Source organism: Tyto alba, unplaced genomic scaffold (genome assembly GCF_018691265.1).
Source record: "Tyto alba isolate M040663 unplaced genomic scaffold, T.alba_DEE_v4.0 Super-Scaffold_14, whole genome shotgun sequence".
Lineage (NCBI taxonomy): Eukaryota > Metazoa > Chordata > Aves > Strigiformes > Tytonidae > Tyto > Tyto alba.
Window position 1 is genome coordinate 38,329,646 of NW_024881276.1, and position 27,248 is coordinate 38,356,893.

Consider the following 27,248-nt stretch of genomic DNA (forward strand, 5'->3'; position numbering starts at 1 on the left):
TAAAAGAACAAGTTACTATAATTATGATAAATAAAGCTTATCTTTATTGCTAGCATGCTTCTCCAAGCAATCTGTCTAAATGAGAGGAAATTATATACCATCAACCTTCCCAAGAGCTAAAGTCTCATTTTAAGAATCAGGTATGCTACATTAAAATAATAAAATTATCTACATACTCAGTACCATGTTTTAAGGAGGATTACAGAGAGATGTTGAACCTGCTTTACCACCTGTTCTGCATATACAAAATAAATTCTCGTCCCGTTTAAGTTAGTGACTTTTGACTCTGAATTTCACTTGCTGTGGCTAATTTAGTCAGATTTCTATGCCAGGGAAACTCATCATTATACTCTAATGATAATGAACATGTAATCATTAAATATGCAACACTTTTCAAATTAGGCTATTTGATTTTGTTTGCTGCTTTGGTATTTTTTAACCCTAGCATTCTCAAATAATATAGAATATATTTTTATGTTCACTAGACATTAGTCACCACTTTGAGAGAAAAAAAAAAGCCAACCAAATGTTCTTACAACTTTGCCAAGTTATTAGAAAATATATAATATCTCTGTCTTCCCTTTTCTGTCTAGTATTGTACACCTTTTCTTAATAACTTCTTTATTCAATATATTGAGAGGCTATGCAACATTTAATTATTCATATTACTATTGAAAAAAAGAAACATTGTGTTGAAATATACATGCTGCATATTGTTGAGTTCTTCACTGTGTCTTTAACCCAATAACTGGTGATGACCTTTCACAGTTTCTGAAAACACATTTTGACTTCAGGTGTAGAGAAAAATGAGGTAGATTAGGAGATGTCTGGGGATATGTGAGACAAGAATAGAGAAAGTAGAAGTAAGAAAAGCAAATCTCTGGCCTCTTTTCAGTACTGTGCAAATCTGGTGCAGTCATGAGCAACTTCTCCTCCTTGTCCTCCTGATCCTGGCACTGGGCCAGTCTGGATGTGCTCGGTCAGGATCTCAATCTGTTATGCTGGTCTGACATCGTGGTACATAACTATTGCTGCTGCGGGAATTAGGAATATATGCAAATGAGATTCAAATCATTACTTCCTATGTATTCTCAGTTGCATAATCATATAGGAAAATTACATGTTAAATTGAACTAGAACTTGTGCTTGTAGTTATCATTCTATACTAGAACAGTTGCATTAGCTGGGATGCTGTTGAGTTTTCCAAATGGCATCATGCTCTTTATAAATCACCATCTAGACGCACCCCCTAGAAAAATGGCTTTATCTCACGTTGCTGGGGAAAACTTGGCTCCAAATTTTAATCAGTGCCATAAATAGAGGAGAATGCTGATTTATTAGTTATTTGTCTAGTGTAGATGTTCAGATGTGCACATGTGGCCTGTTGAAAATCTTGCCACTGTTGAAACTGTTCAAGCTCATTTTTTCCAATGTTCAACTTCTCACAATACTCAAAAAAAAAAAAAAAACAACATTAACTGGAAGATATATTCCCAGCCAGTTTAATGAGAAAAGTGTGAATTTCCTCCTAAAACCACTTGCAGATGATACACTATAAAATTAATTGTGTACGTTTTACTTCTTTCCTCATTTTACTATACAAATGAGATACTGAACATATATAAAGTTTTTGTATTAGTGCCTGCAAAGGTTTCTTTGACAGAGGTTGCACTACTGGTTTCAAAGCAATGTGTCTCTCTTAGTCTTCTTTGCAGCAGCACTGAAGTTGGTTAGACAATATTTGCAAATTATCTCTCTAAAACCCACTGTGCTTAAATTGATAAGGGGTCACAGTGCTAAGGATCTCTGTATCTGAGAGAATTTTTATCACTTAATTGGATTTATTCTGACTTCTAATTGCAGTATTAGCACTAAAATATTAGAAGAGACAGCATCTGTCTACAAAAATATTTAATATAAATAAATTTTAAGTAGTAAGAGAAGTTTTTATACAGGATGCTTACTGTATTCAAATTAATTATTCGCTCTCTTACCTTTAAAGTTTTTTGTTATTTTTTTTTTTAAAAGTTCTGGAGGAGAGTTTTAAAAAGCAGAAGATTATTTTTAATTTTCCTACAAAAATTAATAAACCTCTTTGAGATTTGTGTCATTTCTTTTTGAATTCACTTCATAGATAGGACGTGCTCAGCTTAATTGGTTCTTGCAATGAATTCCCAGTAAAACCTTCAGGAACAAATTTTGTTTACCACCAACTTCTATGCATGAGGTTGTGATTCTGTTAAGTTAATGAAATAAAAAACAAAAGCCAAAATCCCACCTGAGATAATAAAGAATCAGCCTCTCACCATATTTTTCCACTAGGGAACAAATCCTTTAAAGGGGAGCTGAAATCTGAGGTCCTCATAAAATTTGTGGTTGTTTAAAAAATCTTGCATCTGCCAAGTTAAAGGTGTTAGCCCTGGTGTCTTGGTGAAATTCCAAATTAAATATTTGTTCTGTGTATCTGAGATCTCTGTCTAATTTCATTTAAATACTATTTCTTTCCCTAATGGCACCCATCCAGTATAGTTGTTGTATTTCACTAGTGCCTTCATGCTTTGTGATGGTAGCCTAAACTTCTGTGAACATATAGAAAATGTAAGTACAGTGCATTTAAAGGAACTAAGAAATTTCTGTCTCCTTTGGCAAGTTCTTTGCACCCAGTTAAACTGCTGCATAAAGGAACAAAGAGGAGTCAAAAAGAAGATAAGAACTGTGGTGATATTTCAAGGAGGAGCAGCCATCTAGATGGCCTTCCTGGAGGTACTGCCACCATCATGGACAGTGGCAGCAGGACAGAACCATTCATTAAGATTTCTTGGAAGAAAAATCCTTAGATTCAGACTACGTCCCAGCTGGCAGACAGGAGTTAACATCATTATGAACGGTGGGATTTTTGCCACATCCCGCCAGGTAAGTGGAGAGGGTGCCTAGTGGCAGGTTTTGCCAGGCATGGGACCATACAGGTTGGGAGGTACAGGAGAAAATGCAGCCTGTTACATTTTCACTGACATATAGGTTTTGTCATGTTCCCCTGGAGACCAATGGTCAGTTTAATCTCTGGTGGATGAACCTTTCCACCATCCATATGTTTTAAGGGTCTTAAATCTAATGCTGTAAGCCTGCAGCTGCACCGCAGGCAGTGAGCAATGGGGCTGGGAGAGAGCGGTTCCACGTCCTGATCCCAACTCCAGCAGCAGCTCTTGGCAGCATCACTGGATGGGTTATTTAGGGACCTACACTTGGGTTTACTGCCTTTAAAGTAAATGTAATAATACTTATCTTCCTTCATGAAGAATAATATAAAGCCTACTACTAACTGCCCATGGAATTGTGGTTATTTCTATGTTAATTCAATAATGCTGATTTACTGAACTAAAACTGTTTTCATCTCATTTCAAACCTGAAAATTACTCAGATATGAAACTCTGGTATGAAAACCAGTATGTGCAAGTCTTCCTATGTCCAGGAATAATGATTTTCCATTGTGGTTGCAGTTGGGACTTTCTGAGCAGTGATAGTAAAATATATACGTATATATCATTTAAGAATCATTCCTCTAGGCTAACCAGGGCAAGTACTGAGATGCTTTATCTTTTCAAAGCATATTCCTAAACATCCTGGATCATTCTTGTCTGGCTTTACTTGGAGAATCACTTCTCTTGCTCCAAGACGTAAATGGACTTCCAAAGTGGGGTGGAGATAGGAGAAAATGATCAGAGCAAAGAAGGATGAAGGCAATTAATATATTTTTTTTTCAAAAAGCTCAAAACAATTCTCAGCGTCCCCAATTTTTCTACAGGTCACATAGAAGCAGACAGTAAAAAGCTGTTATAACAGGTCACCTCCTTGTTTTCTTTTTACACTGAAGAAGATCTGTGGAAATGCTGATAGGGAAGTCAATGTCTTTACTTCAGATTTACACCAGTTTATCTATGAGGAAAGCTTTTATGCTGTTCACATGATTCAGACATCTGAGCAGGAAGGTAAATAGTAAATACAGACATATACTTTATGAAAACAGCTAGATTATTTTCATAATGAGAAATTCACTGGGGGGAATGTTTCCTTTCTATATAGCAACACAGTGCTGGCTCATCATGGTTCAAACCAAAACAGAGGGAAATGACACAGATAAAAATAATACTTGTTAAAGTGAAAATCCAGTTGTCAATTAAATTATACGGTAACTGTAATGTCTGAAATATGGAGTTTTATTATTTTGAATTATGTTTACTAATATGAATATATATGAGTCTGACAATATATCTAGAAATTAATCTCAATAAATTAATTGTTTTAAATGGGAGTAGACTTCAAAAATTGTTTAGAAGAAAATGTGCAGAAGTGCAATTCATTCCAGAATACAATTTAATAAAAATATTGTAATTTTGTATTTATCTGTATTTTAGATGTCATTTTTTCAAAATATCTAGCACAGAAGCAGACTTTCTCTGATACTTACAGCCTATCGTCTATACTGTCCTACAAATATGGACATGAGAATAAGAGAGACCTCAGTGCTTCCTATCCCCTGCTATGAATTTGTGAGCGTGCTGATGTGGCTTGTCTGCAACTCACAGCAATTTTATCTCGGTGGTCCAGAAACAGCCCAAGACCAGGGATTGCAGGGAAGGGAGGATCTAGTATCTAAAAATAAAAAGAAGATAAAATGAGAAAAAAATGAGAGAGATCCTTTTTCAGAATAAATAGGGGTTTTGAAGTTTATTAAAAGTTTGATTTGAAATACTCGTAATTACTTTCTTTGCATGTTACTGTTTTTAATCTGCACTGACCATTGCATGCAGCATTTGTAAGGTGTATAGCTGAAATGGGACACAGGCCCCACCATACTTTAAGTAGCAAAAGATTCTTCGGGAGAGTGCTATTGCATGTAATTTGTGGATTTGTGCCAGGAACTGTGGAAACTTCAGAACAGCGCCTTTGGCCTTCATGTGTTATTTCCGCTGCCTAGAAGAACACAACTCATAGTAATTCTAAAAAGGGCAACAGGGATAATTGGGTTCCTGCTGCTACACATGTTTATCAGTACGCTACTGCCAGATGTAGGACATATGCTACAAATGGTCTTCCTATCCCCTAAAGGAAAAAAAAAAAAAACACACTCAAACCAAAACCCCTTAGCTTTCCCCACCTCCTTGCAGACATATTAGTATAGCACTGGGACTAAAGCCAGGAAGGGCTTTTAAGCTTTGATATCCAGACCTCTTAGATTAATGCTTTTATTCAACTGATGGTTGCAGATGAGGGATTGTTTTAATTTTGAACATGGAATAAAAAGTCATAGCTTTGCATGAGAAATTTAGAGACTATGTGCAGTGTTTAGATGTGTACATAAAAATTTATACAGCTCATGCTTTCTGTGTGGCTACTGAAGATTGGACTATGGCTCAGATTTCAGTATTAGATATTTTTTATATTGAGAGGTGTTGTTTGACTGGATGCTTTTGCTCAACATGCAAAAAACAAAGCTTAATTTCTACATTGTTCAAAATGGAAACAATTGAAAAGAGAAAAAAATCATGTTTAATTTAGAATTTTGAGTAAAGAATTTCACTGGACTCAAATGAAAATGAAAAGGCTCATCTGCATTTTTTTTAACTGCATTTCAGAACAATTTCAAACTAAATTTAAGTTTTTAATTATTAAAAATGAGTTAAATGCTTCAATTCTTTAAAAATTTACATTCAGGAGTGATTGTCTTCAAGTAAAACACTGAGCTGGAACCCAGAATTTCTGTCTGCCAATCCAGCTAGACTTTCATTTTATTGTGTGACTCTATCAAAGCCATTTAATCTTACCATGTGCCTTTCCTCTTCATCTGCAGAAGCAAAAATCCTGTTGTGTTATGAAGTTAGTGAAGTAGTCAATATTATTACAAGGCTTTCACAGCAGATATAAAACACAGGATGGGAAACAGGAAATTGACAGCTTCATGTATGTGGAATAGTGTGAGCCCTGATAGGTTTTCTCCCTGTTAATAGACTGCAGACAGTACTCAGACATCATCTGAAAAAATAGCGGAAAATATTAATTTGTTTAGTATAGGTCTCTGAACAGCCTCAGAGATGAAGCTAAACTTGTGTGGCAAACAAAAATTACATTCCAGGCATAGAAATACTTGTAGTTTGTGGAATAAATTGGATTGAGGAGTGATATGTGGGTAAAAGCTGAGGCAAAAGCTCTCAACAGTGATTAGCGAGTAAAGGATGAGTGTTTTGAAAAAATATGAACAGCTAAAAAGAAATATAAGTGGGAAAGCTACTGTTGTAATAAAATTGAGCGGTTGGAGGTCAGAAGATGGTACGAGATAGACCCTGCTTTGCTCCAGGGCAGTGGGATAATGCAACAAGAAATGTTGCTTCATTTTTTGTTTCATTATTTTTTCCCTCTAGATGACATTCTAGATAGATGGTTTGTGACTGAAGTGCACTGAGATATTACTTTTGTTTACACAAATGTTAGAGAAAATAATGTTTTGAAAATGCCAAGACAGTTTAAAATGACACATACTGTATGGACACAATTTATCTTTCAAAATACATGAAATTTGCAAATATGGATCTGATTCATATATGTGTACCTTCTGCCGAGACTGATGATTGGAACTATATAGAGACCTTGTCAACAGCTTGAATAGTGTCCACAAGTGACTAGGAAGTGAGTGCTGTTTTTTGAAAAATTATATATCCTGCAGGTAACACCACTCACCAAGCAGAAAAAGTGCACCTGGCAAAAGTAACAGCTGCTTTTCTTTTGGGCAAATAAAGTGCCTGAATGAATGCCCTGAATTGCTGTAAGTATTTCAGCGAGTAAGTTCTAGCAATTGGTTGGAAATCAAGAGGAGCGAGGCATGCAGATGCTTCAGAAAACCCATCCCAGTGTCTTATAGGTCTTCAAGAATGTGACATGAAGTCACATCACTGTAGCATTGAGGTAAAATGTCATGTTACAGATTTATAATTAGTTCAAAGTTACTGGCTGTAATTTGTCATTATTGTGCACTGCCATTATTGCCATTATTGTGAGGGTAGCAAACTTTGTGTTATTCTCAAGTTCTTCTCTTCATCCTTGGCCTCTTATGTCTATGTTGCCAGAATTACTCACATTCAGTTTATTATGTTGTATTTGCTGGGTTGCTTCCCTGTGCCCCTCTCTGGAATATGTATTCCTTTCTAGACAAGTCTCATTATTTCTGTAAGAAAAATAATATATAAAAAACCAAAAACAAAATAAAAAAAACCCTGAGGTACAGCAGCTGAGACCTGTATGTAACCTGCATTTAAATTGGAAACTAAACTTAAACCTTGGATTTCTAGTCTGCTAATTTGAGGCCATTGAGGCCAATAAGGCCATTCTCATTGCTTCTCCAGGAAGATTAGATAAAACTCCGTCAAAAGAAAAGCAAAGGCAATCTGAGGGTCTGGTGAAAATAAGACAAGGCAAAATGCTGAGTGTGTAGGTAGCAGTACCCTTTTGTTCTATCTAAAATCATTAGTAGTGCGAGAGTATATACATAATTAGCAGGGATAAAAATTCTTTGAAGGAGCATGTCACTTTGAACAAATGTCCCAACATTTCAATAAATAGCAGATGATTTGAGCTTCTAGGAAACTTTACATCAAGAAGCTTGGAAAAGGAGCTGATTAGGTCAGGAAAAGAAGCCCAAATTTGTTTGGTTTTCACCAAGAGGCAAATTGTGCATTTAACTATACATTGCTAATTACAAGATCTTTCTGCTGGCTGGCACTAGAACTTGCAATTGCTTTTTCTCAGGAGCATATTTAGTATGATATTAATATTTTGTTATTTATTATCTATACAAAAACTGTGGCCATCTTGACACAAAGCAGTAAATGGCATTTTTTGAAGAAAAAAAAATATTTCTTGTGATTTTGAGCAACATTTTTTTAGAAGAGTATAAGCAGGAAATTCTGTCTGAAGTGAGTTGTATTTTGAGAACAGGATATACAATTTAAGACAAAGAAATACTGTGCAGATTTCTCCTTGGAACATGTCATAATTTCCATATCCATGCTTTGAGTCTTAAAATAAATTGATAGCAAATACATTTATTATTCTACATTTGCCCTGGTTGAGGCTGGCCTAGAGTTCCCGTTGGTCTGGCAGCGGGAGGAGCTGCAGCACCCTGAAACCCCAGGGGCTCCCCAGGTCCCAGTGCCCTCACCTGTGTGCGGGGGCGGGGGGAGCACAGCTGGAGGGCTGGGCCCCGATTGGCCGATAGTCCATGTCATGTGACATTGTGCTCACTATATAAAGGCAGGAGTGGGCCAGGAGGGGCTCTCACTTCTGCGAATGTGGCTGTGGGGCCTTGGTGTTCGGGATCACTGGCCGGGAGCAGGCAGGTGTCAGTCGGTGGGTGGTGAGCAGCTCTATGGTACGTTACCCGCTGATACTGCTGTCAGTGTATTGTTCTGTTACTGTGATTAAACTGTTTTTATCTCAACCCGCGAGTCTCCCTTTGCCCCTCCGATTCCCTCCCCATTCCCAAGTGGGGGGACGGTGGGTGAGTGGCTGTGTGGCGTTTAGCTGCTGAGTAGGCTCAAACCACAACAACATTTGAGTTAATTCTAGAAAAGTTCTGTGATTTTTGATCCCAAGTGCTCTATTGATGACCCCTTTTCAACAGTCCAGAAGGGACCACCCTGCCTAAAATTCAAGACAGTTGCTGGAATCTACATTAGTTACCTTGTCTTGCTCCCTCTGAGCAGAAAATGCCAGATGAGCAGGACTGTAATGAATTCTTGTGTGTTTTGCAGTGTGAACTGCCATCAATTAAGAACTAATCTGAGACCATCAAACTCATTTTAATTAGAACCTATCATTGGATTTATGCCAGCATCCCAAATGTAAAAATCTAGCCCAGAGATTTACCATCTTTTCCAAGTGAAAATTTTAATTCTAGTCAACTCTGCTTCCTCAGTACTGCATTTCCTTTTTTGGTGTGAGCGTGTGCGTGTGAATGAGGTTAAACTTTATTTTTCTCGGTGGGTAGTGTGGGCATGTTCATACACAGACTACTGGGCTGAGAGCATCCCATTACACCATCCCTGTCATACACCATTCCATTTATACTGGCAGGCAGAAAACCAATTTTATCTCTCACATTCTCATTCTATATATTTAATTTGTAATGAGATTCAGGGTTGCTCCATTACTAAGGCACATTATCTTCCATTATTACTACAATACAATATAATGTATAAAAAAATAATAGGAAATAATAATAATAACTAATGTGTAATCATCAAGCTCATTCTGTCTTGAATCTGTTGTTACGAAGCCTTACAATTGTATCCTAGTAATAGGAAGACCTAACCTCTGGATGTTTCAGCTTGGAAAGATAATTCCTTACTAGGTTTTATTATTATTATTATTATTATTATTATTATTATTATTATTATTTTAACCTTCACAATCTGTAATTTGAAATTCATGCTTAGAGTTCAGTTAGCCATAACCAGTTCTCTGAAATGCAAAATGGTTTTCCGTATGGCTGGAAAAACACGCAAATATGCTTTTCCACACACTCGTATGTCTGTGTGTTGCATGCATTTGTATGTATAGAAAATTCCACACATAATGTTCTCCAGAATAGCCTTCACATTGAATAGTTTTAAGATCAGTGAACCTTACAAACAGAATGATAGCTGAGGGATAGTTTTGGAGTTTACACACAAAAAATCTATAGGATCCTATGTAAATAGCTGGAGGCTGGAGGAATTAGACAGAGAAAAATTGTGTCTGCTGAGGGAACAGACAATTCAGACCATGTTGGTGACCCACTAAGTCACCTATGATAGTACTGAGACAGAAACCAGGGGACTTTAGTTCAATCCTCAATTAGGTCATCCAATCAAAATATATTTAGGAATATATCTAACCAGATGAGTTGCAGGATGTTTCAACTCCCGCCTTTTCTGTATCCCATGACTAAATCTCAGTCAACTACATCAGGAACAAAAGAAAGATGAAACGACTGCTACACCAACAGCTTGTGCTTGCACTAAATACATCACTTAGGTATATCTATACATTCATATCAATGTCATGTTTCAGGGGCCTTTGTTGAGATTTAGATGCATTTACATCTCAAGGAGTTTGAAGTTATTTAAGCAGTATTATAATTCCTTTCTCCATGGCTTAAATTTTTGTTGATTTTCAGGCCAGGCCCCAGTTTAGAAACTATTTTAGGGAAGAGCTTCCAAAGTTAGATGTCATGACCTGGGCAAGCCAAACCCTGAAAAACAAGAATACTTCTCAATGACATTTCAAGGAGATTCAGAAAGTTTTTTGACATTGCAAACATTTCAACTTAACTAACCATCCTTATACAGTTCAGAAACACTCTTAAAATCTTAATTGAATTCTGTCTTGTGAAAAATCCTAATTTGAACAGGTAATTTTTTATCCATACACGCATAAACTGGTAACCTGGTAGGTCCAGGTTCTTGGAAAAGCAAATCACTTTACAGGTACAAAATGTCCAGTGCGAAAACAAAGACAGGAGAGCTTGGATTTCAGAATTCTCTTTTGGTCTTATGTTTAGAAATAAACTAAAAAAATGAGACATCTTTTTTCCTAAAGTGTTTCCGGTTATTACCATCATGAACTCTATGGATATTATGAGTTCCTTTTCTAGGGGAGGGTGCCTTGTAACCTTTGTGTATGACCACTTACCTTGAAGTACATTGTGATAGCTGTTCTGGAAAAGTCATTCACCTGCAGTTTCTATTATTTAAAATAATGCTTGTAGAGGGTTTCACTTCATTGTATTTCTCTTTAAATTATGATCTTCATTTTTGGTCATCAGGTGAAACCCAGTAACAAATCAAATGATCATTGATTAGTCACAGATACAAAAGTTAATAACTTGCTTTACTAAAATAGCACATAGTATTCCTGAATGAAAAGTTCTGTGCACATCCTGTTATTTTTTAATTAGATCTGCACTGATAGCAAAGTTTTTGAATATAGTAGGAATGGTAAAGATCTCATATGCCTGGGCATAAGCATCTGGTAGGAAGTGTAAATAAGACAGTAGACTAGATATACTGTGGTTGTCACCCAGGATTAGCCACCCCTTATGTGCCAAATTTGCAGAGGGAAAGAACTGCTAACTGGAAGCCTCATCATCCAACTTCTATCTATACTGATTCTTTTAGACAAGATTTTACAACCATGCAGAGCAAAAGGCTTTCAGGAAAAGCAAAGCTTCTCTAAAGAGCAAATACTGTTACTGTTTTAGCCTATATTCAGTGGAAGCATCTTTCCCCACTCCAGCTTGTGAATCTTCAACTGAGTCAAGGAAATAATATGATGTTCAGCAGACTCCAGTCAACTAAGATTACATTCTTTGTACCATGAGAGTAAGGGAAAAAAACACATTTGCTAAGACCAAAGGGCACACAGAGGCAGTCCCTTAGTAATTCAAATATAAACAGGAAAGAAACTTGATAGAAAATCCTGGCACTGGTCCATGTCAAGGCTAATTACTGCCACTTTTTTCATGCAAAGTTCTGAATTAATAAGGTAGAAGAAACGGGGAATAGAGGGTGTGTACTTCTCTTCAAGGGCAGAGCTTCACCTTTAAAATCCTTTGCTTGCTCTTGAATTTAGAAGAATCTATAAGAACTGTTTCACAAAAATGTGTGACCTGAAACACACTGTCAGAAAAAAGCAATTCTGATTTTATTGACATTAGAATAAAACTGTTGTTAGGTAGGATTTCACAGTTGTTGAGGCCTTATATTTTGTTAGTCAGAAACACTGGCAGATTTGTTTTACAGTAGGTCAATGTTACCTGTCTAGCATTATGCAACTAAGCAGTCAATTTGCTTTCTCCTATAAATATCAGTACTTTTGAAGTGCATTTTATTCATTTAGTGTTAAGACATGGTAAATATAATAATAATTTAAGTAAAATGACAGCTGTAACATTTAAATGGATAAGTTAAAAGATGTTCCATTGTAGATATAAACCGATCTTCAGTTTTGGCATGACCCTGAAAATCCTGCTACAAAGTCCCTAACATTAGAAACAGTCCATCTGGAGACAGTGGATTAGCCACTTGGGTGATGGATTCTAAGCGGAAAGAAAGGGAAATGGAAAAAAAATAAAAAAAAAATAATAGCAACCAAAAAAAAAACATACAAAAAATGTTTTAGTAAACTAAAATTCCCAAAATAGAATCAGGGGCAGAATGCCACTGATTTAATAGAAGATGAAAGGAAGAAAGACCCAGCTCTTCCAAATTTTTCTCGGTTTGGGGGATTTTTTAGAAATGGAAGTCCTTCATTTCCATTTGATGTGTTAGAGGACATCGTCACTGGAGTGAAAAACAATGAAGCTGGCTGAGCAAATGGCCAAGATTCTTTCCTCTTGAGATTTGTCACAAAATGGAGACAAAATTCATGTTCCACACCAAACAGCTTTCAAATGAGTGGAGTCCAAAATAAACTGCTTCTAATAAGTCTATTCCTGCAGTACTCTAAAATGAATATGTGTGTGTGTGTGTACAAACATGTTAACTCTAAAAAAAAAAAAAAAAAAATAGTCCTGGGAACTGATAGACCACTGATAACAATTATCTGTTTAATTTTTCCTTTAACTTAATGCCAAACAAGTAAGGGTTCATGTTTTCCAAATACCACTTTGATATTTTATTGATTGCTTTTGTCAAGTGAAGTGTTTGAAAACCAGAAATCAGAAAGTTGCAATAACTTTGTACAACATGTGTGATACCACTTTCTGCTGTTTGTAGTCAAAGACATGTATTGTTTACTAATGGCTTGAGATAACTATAAGCCAGTTTTATATGTGCAGCCTTGCACACTCTATGTATCTGTGGTCAGTGCCAAGCATTAAGTGTTCTCAGAGTTCAAAAATATCTGTAGCTTGGATGTGTTGCTCAAGTGACATCATTCAAGCAATTTTAGCACATTTTATGGGGGCAATATGAATACCACATTTTAAATTTGTCCAGGCCTTCTTGCCATTTTTATGTCAAGAGCTGGAAAATACTCGAAATTAGATCCTTTAGTTTCAGTTCTGCTTACTCTTCTGCATGCATGGAAAAATGTGGTTACCCTACAAACTGTACTTTTTAGTGTGTGCACAAGTTTGTGTTCTCAAGGCCAAGAGCATTTGATACTTCCAGGCAGATTAAAAGTGATTCTAACAGCATAAATGCAGGTCACAGTATGAAGGCAAAGACAAATCTACTGTTTCGCTGAAGGCCATTAAAAACTGTGATTTTTGGCAAACCTATCCATTACTGTGTTAAACTATAACAGAGATATGTTCAGAGGGGAAACAGTATCCCCTTTGTTGAGCCAGAAAAAAAAAAAAATCCTGTTTCCAAGCTGCCCTTATAAATTCTTACTGAACCCTTTCAAGTAGCTTGCCAAAACATTAGGCAGTTTTAGGAAAACACTGGGGTGTAGATTAATTCTTAATAAATTGATTGATATCCCTACAAGTAAGTAAGCAAGCTGTGTGCTCAAATGCCATTTAGGACCTGTGTATCTGACAGCTTCTTCTATAAATTACAGTTTAATTCTTTAAAAGACCACTGTGTCATCTGTATTAAAAGTCTTCAAATGCTTACAGTTGTTTCACATTATAGCTTATTGTATTACAGTTCTGGTATATTCTTCCTATAAGTAATCTTGTGGGAGCCAAAGAAATAGGAGCCCTTCAAGTGCAACGGCAATGACTTTTCCATGTTTCCGTTCTGCACTGTGGTAACGGGGGAGCAATTTGAACAAACTAATGGAAGCTTCCTAGGCATCTAGGTTTCTTAAAATTTGATTCAATTTTCAATAGTTTTTGATTTTAATTTTAAAAAGAGATCTTGGGGAGGCTCACATGCAGTAAATACTGTGTGTTGCATTGAAAGAGGCTGTAAAAAGTCTTTAGTAAAGTAAGCTGTCAGGGAAGAACAGAGGTGTGTAACATATACATTTCCTTGCACAACTTAGACCAACTATAATAATTGATAATGGATATATTTTGGACAGGTGCTGGCAGAGCTTTTTTTTCACTTTCCTTCATGTTTGTGTGAACCCTAAAGAGGCATGAGTGCACTGTCCAGGCCCATCTTCAAGTACTCATGGACAGGCAGCACAAAGAGGCTACCTGGTTTGTTCAGCTGACTGGTTGTGTTTCCCACGTGTTGGTAATTACTCCCAACACCCTGATCAGGGCTTTGTTCCTGTGTTACCTCCTATGGTTGGCATTACTTTGGAGGCAGAGGCAGCCTGCTGTCCCTGTCCCAGTGGGGAGTTTGCTGGAAGGCCACCATAATTCTGCACTTGGCAAAGACCCTTCAGCATCCTGTGTGCTGCTGCCACCAATTGTACCCATTTTCACCCTTCACCAGTCTGATTGGAGAGCTGTCCATGGCAAAATGAAGAGGTGGGGACTCCCAACAATTCTGACATATCATTTCTGAATTAGTTGTATACCTATCATCAGACATTGACTCCCAGAAACACAAAACTCAGTTTCAGTTGGTCTGGTTAGGTCTGGATGGAAGTGGTGACTGACTAGCACCCCCAAAGAGACTGGAAATTATCAGAGAAAAAAAGGGATGAAAAATTACTATAGGGGTAAAATTACCTTATAGGTAAAAATGTATTATCATACACATTTCCAATGGAAATGCGAGAAGAAACCATATGTAAAAGTGAATAGCAATAATTTAATTCCTTTGAAAGTTGTCCATGTATTTGCCACAGATTTTTGGTTAGGAACTCTAATAGAATCATAGAATATGAGGTTGAAAGGGATCTCAAGGATCATCTGGTCCAACCATTCTTGGCAAAATCATGGTCTAGACAAGATGGCCCTGCACTCTATCCAGCTCAGTCTTAAGTGTCCAGTGTTGGGGAATCCATAGAGGATTAGTATTTTGTTTCAGTTATGTTTTTCTTAATAATAAGTGTATTTTTCTACATCAAATGTGATATGAGGATTCATTGAATTTTGACTGGGCAGGTAGCTGTTTTTTATAATCAATGTGATCTTTTCCCAGTTGTCAACGTACATTTCACACACATGGAACAGATGAATGATCAGATGAAAGCCTTTTATTTCTTGTTTCCTAAACTGAGTCTATGCATATACGCATTTAAAGATACAGTTAACTGAAAGATAAATATCCTGTAGCCACCATTAGAAACCATATTAGGAAGAGTATTTCCTTAGAAAATTAAACTACCAAATGTTAAAAATCAGACTAAATAAACATTACACTGAATATTTTATGGTGGGTTGTCCCTGGTGGGATGCCAGCTGCCTACCAAAGCTGCCCTATCATTCCCCTCCTCAGCTGAACAGGGGAAAGAAAATATAAAAGGCTCGTGGGTCGAGATAAGGGCAAGGACATCACTCAGTAATAACTGTCATGGATAAAACAGACTCAACTTGGGTAAAATTAATTTTATCTATTATTCATCAAATCAGAGTTGGATAATAAGAAATAAAAACTAAGTCTTAAAACATCTTCCCCTCACCTCTCACTTCTTCCTGGGCTTAACTTGACTCCTGAATTCTCCACCTCCCACCACTGGCGCAGGGGGATGGGGAATGATGGTTGTGGTCCGTTCATCGCATATTGTCTCTGCCTCTCCTTCCTCCTCAGGGGGAGAACTCCTCACACTTTTCCACTGCTCCAGCATGAGGTCCCTCCCACAGCAGACAGTCCTCCATGAATTTCTCCAACATGAGTCCTTCCCGCAGCTTCAGTTCTCCATGAACTGTTCCAGCATGGGTCCCCCACAGGGTCACAAGTCCTGCCAGCAAACTTGCTCCAGTGTGGGCTTCTCTGTCTCCACAGGGCCACAGGTCCTGCCAGGAGCCTGCTCCAGCATGGGCTTCCCATGGGGCCACAGCCTCCTTCAGACATCCACCTGCTTTGGAGTGGGGTTCTCCATGGGCTTCAGGTAGATATCTGCTCCACCATGGACCTCCATGGGCTGCAGGGGCACAGCCTGCCTCACCATGGTCTTCACCATGGGCTGCAGGGGAGTCTCTGCTCCGGTGCCTGGAGCACCTCCTTCCCTTTCTTCTTCACTAACTTTGGTGTGTTCGGGGCTGTTTCTCTCACATATTCTCATGCTTCTCTCCAGCTACAGTTGCTGTTGAGCAACAACTCTTCCCAACTCTTAAATAAGCTATCCCAGAGGCACTACCACTACCGCTGAGGGGCTCAGCCTTGGCCAGAGGTGGGTCCATCTTGAAGCTGGTTGCATTGACTTTGTCGGACATGGGGGAAGCTTCTGGCATCTTCTCACAGAAGCCACCCCTGCAAGCCATCCCCCACTAATAAAACCTTACCACTTATATCCAATACGCATTTCTTTTTTCTTTTTTTTTTTTTTTTTTACATATTTTTGAATGATCCAGTTTTGGTCCTTCAATTTTCTTTGCATAACTATTTTCATGGTTATTTTTCATCCTTTCATGATACTTTTTGGAGACATTGGATGCACTTGTCATTTCCATTTTCCAAGGAAATGCCAATTTCTTAGGTTAAAAGGAACTTCTTTTGTGAAAATGAAGTTCCTGGAAAATGTTTCTGGTTATTTGGGATGAGTGTAAATTGTTCTACAGTGGCTAAGTGTATACATTTGAGACTAAGTTAGACACACCCAGAATTATTTCATTTAACCTTCTCCGTTATTTTTGCTTCTAAACCGAATCTCAAACCTGTACATAATGAAGGAATAGCAGACTGTCCAGGGATGCCAGTGATTAGCACTCACATATGTGTGACTGAATTCACATATGAGTTTTATTTTGTAACTTACCTGGTCAATAAGGGACTGAAATAATGACAAAAGCAAAGCATAAGCATTATATCCCAGTTTCACCTTAGTGTTTAGCAACAAGTTTCTGGAAACCTGAGGCCATATCTGATATTTTAATGTACTCTAGCATCTGAAATAAGCTCCTTATTTCTTCAGAGAAGTAAGCTTCTGAAAATCATGATACTCAAATCTTGAAAATAACTGACATGAGTGGGCAGAGAAGGACTGATATCGAACAGAAAGACATTAAGCATTTCCTTTATTAAAATAAATCTTTGAAAATAACTTACAAATAAGTTTCAGCAGAAAAGGCATTAATGCTGTTATAATATACTAACATTTCACTGGATGTTTTGAATTATTCCTTATGAATCTATACAGTTAGAACTATGAACTTTGCTCTCAAATATTCTGAAATTATCCCATTTGCTCAGTAGATAACTGTTACTCTTGCGTGTATACACTTTTTCTGTTTTCTTTAGCTTTTTAACCTTTCTGCAGATAAAAATGTAAAAATCTATTATAGCACCCATATAATTATACCTCATGTAATCATGTACAGTATTCATGTCCACCTTAAGAATACTGTGCTAGCATCTAGCCAACTGAAAACCACAAGGGTTGTGACACCATATTGATCTTTTCTAACATGTTAAGATGTGGTAGCCTGTTGAAAGATATCTTTCTTATCTATAAAATCCAAATAGTTTACATATGAACAAAAAAATATTTTTTTTCAATTTCTTAATAGGATTCTATAATAATGATGATGATATACCATAAGGGCTATTTTATTGTCTTGTTAGAATTCAGTGCATTGATCCTAACTGCTAAATCATTTTTATGGCACATTAACAGTATCATGACATCAGGAAACATATCTTTCAGCTTGAGGGACCTTTTTCCAAACCAAATACATCCCACATGAACACTGGAAACAAATCATAGCAGTCTATTCTATAGTGGACTAATATAGGCTGTTTTCAGTATTAAACTGTTTGCTCAAATCAGTCTTTACTCGGATCTGGGATGACAATTAAAGGTTTGGAAATACCTGAGGTTTTATTTAAGCTTTGTGTTACTCTCTTATCTTAAAAATATGTTTGTTGTTTTTTTCTTGTTTGTTTGTTTGTTTTTTTGTGGCATGCATTGGGTTATTTAATCAGATATTGATGAAAAGAACATCCATTCTGAAGCAAATTTGCTAATACTTGTTGCTATTTGATATCACTGTGAAGAATAAGAAGATTAAAAAAACAATGGATTGTTTGGCCTTCCTGTATTTCAAAACATGTGTATTATCCTCTTAATCAGACCATTGGTATGGGGAAAAAAAGTATTGCACTAACTACGTTTTGATGGTATCCCAAATACTCAGTAGCAAACATCATTTTTCAAGCAGGAAAGGTGAGCATATGATTCTGATGTCAGATTTTCAGTATGCTTCACTTCATATCGGGAGAGGTTTTCTACTTAGCATGTGCACATGTATCTCCCTTTCAAAGAACAAGCCTTGCTGTTTTTATCTTTCTTTTTCGTTTATTCATATAATTCCTCCCACTGTTTGTTAATAGTGGTAGTTTCCCTCTATTCCAGAAATCAAAACAGTGACTACTGAAACAGCAAACATTTGCAGCTTTCATTATTGCCTCCAGGCTTCTTTTGATATGCAGTCCCTGTTTCCAAATTAGCAAATGAATGTTAAATTGGCTGGGGTAGGGAAGGCTGAAGGAAATAATCTGTATGTTGTTTTAATATGTTTTTTTATGCTGTATTAAATCAGAGCTGATGCCACCTATGTAAAAGCAAAATGAATCCTAAGAAATCTGAGCCAGGGAGCCTAATCCAAATTTGTTTTCTAAGTAAAACATCAGGTGTCTCTGCTCAGAAAGAACACAGTGCCTGCAAATACCCAAATATATCTTCCAACAGAGCTTGTCAACAATAACTTACCCCCTCCTTTTATCTAACAGAAATACTTGGGCAAGTTCTGTAGATGTTATTAACTGTCAAACTTTATATGAACCACTACCACAAATAAAGCCTGAGGATCTTCCACTTTTAACTTATTATATTGCTAGGGAGAAAAAGGTCTCTTTCACTCTTCAAATAACTTCATTATTAGGAGGATGAATACCAATTTCTTAGCTGTTTTTTATTCTCTAGGGATAACCTGGCACCTGTGCAAAGAAAGCAAGCGAAATCTCTTCTGATGTTTGATGGGGAAGTGTAGTGATAATCTTTTTGAAATAGAGACTCAAAGACTAACTTTTCAGTGATGATTATGCCGTGATAAATTAGGTGAAAATAGTCTGATCAGTAGTTAATAATTCATTAGATATAATTATTTTTCTTTCTTTCTTTCCATTCTCTGAGGTTAAAAAAAAGCAAACAACAGCAGTATTGAGGTAGCACTCGAAGAAATGAGGATTATATACATGCCAATATATGAAGGCAAGTATATACGATATCTGTATGACCCATTGCCTTAGTATCCTATCCAGAGGTATATCCAATGGCAAAACATATCTTTGCTGAGAAAAATACAAAGTATATATATATTGGCAACTGACTTTTGGCACAATTTTAAAAGGGGAATAGTGATGTCTGGGTTTTTTTAAAAATCCTAGTCACAGTGATAGAGCATTATTAATGGCTTTCCTCAAATGTTTGTCTAGTGTGGTTGTAAAACACTGAAAAAATAATATATATACTACCTGCCCAAAAGAGTAAGAAGTGTGGTTGTCTCATCCCGTACACAACCTCCCCTCTCCCATGTAAATGCATACCCGTATGCACACATCTTCTATTTCTCTCTCTTTCTTTTAACATTTTCTACATGCAAAATGAATTCTGTGCTGTCAACCTTTTTAATTTACTGAGGGCTAGCTTTCACTCTTTGTACCTAATTGTGGGAATGAAGTGATTGGCATTTATTCACTCCTGGAGCTGCTATCCCCAAAGAGCCACTCCTCTTGTACTGGCAGGAAAAGGTTTACTTTATCTTCTTCTATGTGCATCCTCCTCGTCAGCAGCTGTGAGCATGCATGGCTCAGAAAGATGTTGAGGAAAGCAAAGTTTCATTTCTCTGTTTCATGGGATAATCATTAAATAGGCAGTTCTGGTTGCTCATCTACACATGCAGTCTAGAAGAAGGAGGGTATCTTACAAGTGAACACAATTCTGATCCAGAACAAAGCTTGGTCAAAACTGCATGTAAGTTTTTCAAGGGTCCCTGAGCAAAGACTCTGAAAATAAAGGGGTTCAATTTACATTCCTATTAGGCTCTGAGGCTCCCCAGAGGACTGACATTTCTGTGTTGTTTGTGTGTTACTTTGATGTTGACCATCCATCTGCTGGGAATATAACTGAGGCAGGCATTTGATTTCCTGTCAGCTACAAGGAATCAGTCAGATAGTGATCAAGTGTTGTTGCTGTCTGAGCCACCCTCTTGGTATGGATTAACACTATGAGCCCTCTGCACAGTGCTGCTTGGTCTTCTTCACAGTCCTCAGTCTCTTTATGGAAAGTTTTTGCCAAGTACAGCCTTGAGACTTCAGACAGGTCTACGGTCAGGCAAGCAATCATTAACTTATAGTTTATTTCTTTATCAGACCTATGAACAGAGACCTATATTGTACAGTGTATATGCTCTCTGCATATATAGCTGCATTATTGAGTGGAATTTCTCTTCCAGGAAAAGAAGAATTTTAAGAGCCCAGCACTACACTAATTGCAATGAAAACTTTATGGGCAGCAATGGGTGGGAAAACTTATTATCCCTTGATTTTCAAGGCTTTTGGTTTTTTTGAAGTGTGCATTTATACTTTTAGAATTCAGCGGAGAGCCACAGTATAACTCTCATCATCCAAGGCATTATGTATGGAGAGAAGTAATTGATTGCTGGTTAGTTGTAGCTGTGACTTGGGTTTTGATTAGAATAATAACTTTAAAACTCTAACAGAAAGCAGCTATTTTGCACGTTGCTAAAAAGCATTTGTGTAAGTTTGGTGTGTTTGACTCATACATAATGTATACTACTTAATGACCTGCATAGCCAAAGGATGGCACTTTAAATTGATGAGTGTGATATATTCATATGTAGAACAAATTAGTTTAAGGAAAGATGAAGAATAGATGTGTAGTCTAGCTAGCATGAACTGTTACAATTATAGAGATTATTATAACCACAGTCTAATACCTTCCAGACATCAGAAATCATTAAGTGAGTTACATAGATCTACAAGCTAGTTTTATCACAAAAATATTATTGTATTACAGAAGTTTCAGTTGTGCCATTATATTTGAGATTAGAATAATATTTCTATTGAAAATATTTATCTTCATAGGTTTCTAACTTAACCTTAGAAACATACTCAGGAAGCATCATGATAAAAAATATCCCCAAGTGAAAAGCAGAGGAATACAGGGTGGTAAATTTTGTCTTGGAGCATTTTGTTTCCAATACACAAGAAGAATGCATTGGTTTGTCAGTGGAAGTCAGGGTGAAACAGCTGATCTAGGGAAAGACTGGTCCTCTGACAAGTGTGGGACTGAAAAGATCTCATTTGCTTGAGGTCAACTTTGAAAATAAGTAATTTGGTCATATCTATTGTACGAATCTGTAAAATATTGTAATATCTTAACTCACTTCAGGCTGCACTTAGATTTAAAAGCGAGCTTGAACTAGACCAATAAATCCTAATATCCACAAGTTTGCAGGTATACTTTGAGTTGAATATGGTTAATTTTCATGACTTGGACTACACCCAAAATTTGCACTGAAAAAAATAACTGAAAAGCAAAATTGATTAGATATGACATTTTTCCTGTTACAACATTGAAAGAATTACATGCCTATTTACCAGATTTTTCACTACTTTTTTTCCTTCCATTTGCAGTTTCATTGGTGATAAGTTCTTCACTCACATGGACTTTGCTTTTTACCTGCATGAAATAAAAAAGGCATGTGCACACAATGGTGCCCAACTATCATGGCTATAGACAGGAAATATTTTTTTTACCCATGAATTGTCAATGAAAACCAGGGTCAGTGGCATAATTTTTTTGTTTAGTATTTTGTTGATAATGTTATAAATTGCAGTGGGTTGGTGTTTGAAAATTAATATTTCTTCTTTATAAAACAAGCTCTGTTGAAATGGAATTACCTGCATAATGCCTGACATTTAAAATAAATACATATCCTTTGCCCAAATCATACTTACAGTCTTACTGACATGCTGAGCAAATGCTATGCACCCATTCATACACAGAAGCATCCACGGTATGGGTACTGATGGTTAAATTTCCATCGTATTGTTTCCATGGCTTATGGAAAATATCAGAAATGTCATTAGCTGGATGAGGAAGAGGTAAGGCCAGCCTGCTCTTACGGTACTGACTTACCTCATGGAGCTGTTGTGATGATACATACATCAAAGATGTTTAGAGTCAGATGTAATGGTTACTAAGCTCCTAATATTTATGCCCTGTGCTACTCAAATTTAGATGTCTGCCCTCAGAATGCATCAAGGATGCTTACAGAAATGTGGCCTGGCTTGTCTTCAGATCTACAGAGGCATGCCTTCTGCTTACCTGATATTTACGTACCTTAGCACTTTAGAAATGAAACTCAGTATAAGCAACTTATTATCAGAAACTCAGTATCAGCCTTATTATCCCGAATCACCAAACTCAGAGTGAGCTGGCTTGGGACTACATGGTGAGAGATGCCAAGCCTAAAAGGGAGAATGTTAACGCCACTTCATCCACTGCCTTCACCAGAGCTGAAAGGCTGTACAAGTGATGCATGATCTCAAACTTTCTCCCTACTACTACATCTCTATATTCTTAACATTAAATAGTGACAGGCATAGAAATACTCATATATGCAAGCAAGGGATAGAAAGGAGATTCAGAAAGTTAAACAATTCCTAGCTCTCATCCTGTCCTGGTAAAATCTGAATCATCATCAGACTCTCATAGAATAAGGGTAATCACTCTTCTCCACCCCTCACTAGTCACTCCTATATGCTCTTTTATTAAGACATGAGAACTGAAATTCTTTTCAAGAGAAAAAGGTACGTTAGTGTGGGTTTTTTTCAGCAAGCAAACCCTTAATATGTTTATGCATGTCACCGAAATGCTATGAATTTTCACTGTAGAATTTGCTTGGTTATAATGAGTTTTATATCTGAATTGTTTTGGTCAGCTGCTGCATCTGCTCTAGCTTAGACCACATATGGAATGTCAAAAGTGAAACTACAAGCAAAGACGACAGTTTTTTTCAGTTCAATTGACAAGGAGCAGGTATTTTCTGGATACATACATCTAAATTCTAAGTTTTTAAAAACTATTGACCTAGGTAGTTAGGCAGCTAACTGCTCTTTGACTGCATTGGACATTAGGTCTTGAAATTCCTCCGAAGACCCAGCTGCTAAAATTTTTTTATACTAGCCATCAAATACCACACAGGAAGGAATCACGTATTTATTCCAAACAGAGGGATAACAACAAAAATGGGCTCATGCTGAAACTGATGCAATTAAAATTCAGGTGGTGAGGCAAACAAAAGAACAAGGGAACAGAAATCATGACTTTTCTGGTCCTACAAACATTTGGGCAAATCTTACCCAAATTCTGCTTATAACAGGGTGCCTTATTACTCAAACTCTCAAAACAAAGCCATTCTATTAATGTTCTAATAGATCAAAGACCAGGAGCTCTGTAGTTTAGATAAGTTGATGACTAAAACCAATGTGAAATCAGAGGAAGGTAATTTGTTGTTTGTTTTGGGGTTTGGGGTTTTGTTTGTTTGTTTGTTTGCTTGTTTTTGTTGTTGCTGGGGTTTTGTTTTGGTTTGTTTTTTTTTTTTTAATAAAAAAAAGGATTCCCACTGCAGAGAAAAAATTTAGAGTTAAACCATGAGTGATCCTTAATGAAGACTGATTTGAAAGTTTTCTAGGTAACTCTACAGTCCACTTGTGTAATTGTAGGTCTATTGTATAGTTTGTATTTTTATTTTACATGTAAATTACTGAAATAATTCTCAAAAATATGAAAATTTTTGGCTAGAAGAGCAAATGACAGTTTACATGATAAAGAACCATGATAAGATTTAAACTTTTAATAAAATACAGTATTTAATTTTCACAAAATTTCAGCAGTCTATACCGCCTACTAAGGTCTCCACTCAAGCCATGCTTAACATGTATTTGTTTTTCTCTGGAAGTTATTATTTGTCTCCAGTCATATAACATTTTCAGTCGAGGAAGCAACCTCTTGATCCCGTTTGTTATACAGCTACAATCAGGTAGTTAAGGGTAAGAATCTGAAAGTGTGACCTGTGCTGTGCATAGGTTAAACTCTCAAGAAAAGTTTCTCTTCCAGGTGCAAAGTAGATTTCACAGTGATGGTCATGGACAGTTGTCTTGACTTCCTTGATCCTTGATACACAGGACTTGATTTTTTATAGGTGCTGTTCAACCTTTCAGGCTCTCGTGATCAATCCACTGAAGCCTATGAAGGAGGGAGGCCTCAGTTGTGAGTTGATGCTAGCAGGCATCTTGTCTAAGGCATCCTTTTAGTGTAGGGCCCTAGCAGTTGTCGTGCCTTCCTCCCCCCTGTTACTGTGCCTCACAGCTACAAGAAGAGGTGGTGATTTGGTTTTGGCATATCAGGTTATGGAGTATGAAAAAAACACAGAACTGCACCACCAAATAAGAGCCACAAACAGTATGAAAGGAAAGCATAAATTAGTTTGAAAACTAATGTGAATTGTGTCTTTACTGCTTTTGTTAAATAAAGTTCAACACACCAGTACACGTGGCAGCTGAGTCACTACAGAAACGCATGTTCTTGTTCCTTGGGGGAGTTCTGCAGCCCATGCCTAGTTCCATGCTGCCACAGTTACATTGCTAATAATAGTTTTAAAATAGCTATGGCTATACTAACATACAGAAGTGACTGAAGTAGATGTATTGCAATTATGTATTGACTGGTGCACAAAAAGAATGGAAAAGAGCAGTTTCTCCTGTAGATGAAGTTGGTTCTAGTGTGCTGACAGGACTACAGATTTGCCAGAAACTTTTTCTTTTTTTTTTTTTTTTTTTATCTGACTGTGCGAAGACCAGAAGACCAGAGTAATGAGTAACTTTTTCCACTGCTACTCTACACTAAAGAGCAAATCCTGAATCCAAACTATCTCCATAGGTGTAGCATATAAAACGTAAAGAGTAAGCCTGGATTTAGGCTTTTTTTTTTTTTTTTTTACACCATCTGTCAATAACTTATTAATGCTATTCCCAGCTCTTTAGTCAGAAATTCCCCAGGAAGTCAGAAAGGTTTGTACTGTTAAGTGCTGCTTTGGTGCTATGGGATCCTTGTTCAGGGGATTCCTTTGCACAACATAGTAACCTCCTTATCTCAAGCTGACATTGCACACCACTCATCACTATCTGTGGCAGAAGCTTTATCATCATCTCTAGCAAGAAGCATCACTCTATAGTTGGAAAAAATCTGTGTTTACAGTTAGAACCATCAATCATTTTGTTCTGGATTCTCACTATTACTTACTGCCTGGCCTGTCAGTGAATAGCAAGCTTCCTAGCTTTACCAAAATCTACTATACTCTGGAAAAAAAGGAACAAGGAACAGTCTATAACAGTGCAGGATGTAGTTTTTTTATTTCAAGAAGCTAGTTCATAAAAGGAATCTACTAAGCTGATGATACTTTTTTGTTGTTTAAGTCCCTTATCACTTCAGAAAATCTTAGGTAGGATATGGAAATAAGCTATACTGGTAATCTTGGGATATTTGGGATCAACTTTTGACTGGGGATTGGGACATACTTATACAATTATAATATACATCTTTACAAAAGTCAGATTTATTCATAACTTGGCAATGTCCATCAACAGTGCATGTGCATTCCATCTGCATGCCCAAATAGCATGTAAGCGTAGTCCACTGGCTACATCCCTGGGTCATCCACATTTTCAATGTTATGTGCAGCTCTTAGTCTATGTTTAAGCTGCACACAAATCATGGTCAAATAATTCACTCAAGGTCAAACAGTGCAGGATCTGGTTTCACTGGCAGGAAAAGCCATTATGGAAAACTTAAGGAAACCACAGAATCCTTTTGCAAAGGGTGTGCTGCTTACTGACATTAGCGTGAAGCAGCCTTAACAAGCTAGAGAACCTGGTTGTGCAGGTTCAGAGAACTACCTATTTTCTCCTTCAGTCATTTGTAAGCCCTCAAAGAAAGCAGAAAGTCTGTGCTCATATGCCTAGCTAATCCAGTATCTCTTATTCCTCTGGGTCAAGGTCACCCAGTTCTGTCAGATGGAACATAAGTTTTCTGCACAGCATTGACATTTGGGGGCTAGAAGGTCAGATATGGGATTGCTGCTTTGTTGTGGTCATTTTATTCTGTGTAAAGTATGTTATATGACATCTTAAAGAACTCACTTGTACTTACATTTAGCCCATTTCCAAGTTTTAGTTGTAAAGTTTACCCTCGCTTCCCAGGTAGTAAAGATATGTATACCATATATCATATGGTTCCTATATACTGATGTATTCTGTCAATGATCACAGGTTTTGTTTCTCTGCTGAGTTTTTCAGCAAATGCAACAGAGTATTCCACTGGGTTGTCACTCGCTATTTTAATTTGTGTGGTGGCAGATTGTTTTCCTCCTACAGTTTTTACCAATTTTACAGGTCATTACTAGTTGACTAAAATTGTTGCAATTTGCCTCTGCCAGCTGATGTTTAATAATAACTGTCATTCCTGCCAAGACCATGCATCAGTAATTTCTGACAGTAGGTAACACATAGCACATATGTGGATTGACTACGTTACATTCTTCTGACAAGCCATTTAATTGACTGATAAAAATCAAAGACTGAGTGAATGAACCTTGAGAGGAGGCTAATTTGTGTGTTTATTTGGAATTTGATACTACTTTGGCCTCTTGTAATTATCAAAGTTTTGTGCAGCACATAGCTTTCTCAAAGGTGACACAAGGAAATTTGTTGACTTTACACCTTGCACTAGTTGTATTAGGCCAAAGACCTGAAGCGGCATGCACTGAAAGTCAAGCCATAGAAAAAGTGAGATGTGGTGGGGCTTCCTGACCATGAAAACAAGGGAAGTTGCTTTAGTTGCAAACTATTTAAATCTACTTGCATGCAAACTTTAAACGAGGAACTGCCAAGATTTATGGTTCCTTATGGGACCATAAGTGCTGCATATAGAGAAAAAGTTGGAGTGAAAACATGTCTTTTACTTCCACCAGAGAAGAAGTATTTCATGGATGTAGGTCAGAGAGCCACGTCTGGCTCAGGGCTGATTTAATATGTGACCTGGACAAGTTATATAAGCCCATT

At 37.0% G+C, this 27,248-nt stretch overlaps 1 protein-coding gene and 1 long non-coding RNA gene across 7 annotated transcripts in view; one reads left to right on the plus strand and one right to left on the minus strand.

Moving 5' to 3' along the window:
- Positions 1–27,248, plus strand: part of ROBO2 (roundabout guidance receptor 2) — a 946,026-nt gene that overhangs the window by 381,459 nt on the left and 537,319 nt on the right. The gene's annotated exons all lie outside the window — the stretch shown is intronic.
- Positions 5,840–27,248, minus strand: part of LOC122152937 — an 80,994-nt gene continuing 59,585 nt past the window's right edge. The window contains exon 3 of the long non-coding RNA XR_006164918.1: positions 5,840–6,030. This is a non-coding gene — a long non-coding RNA (uncharacterized LOC122152937). The remainder of the gene's footprint in view (positions 6,031–27,248) is intronic.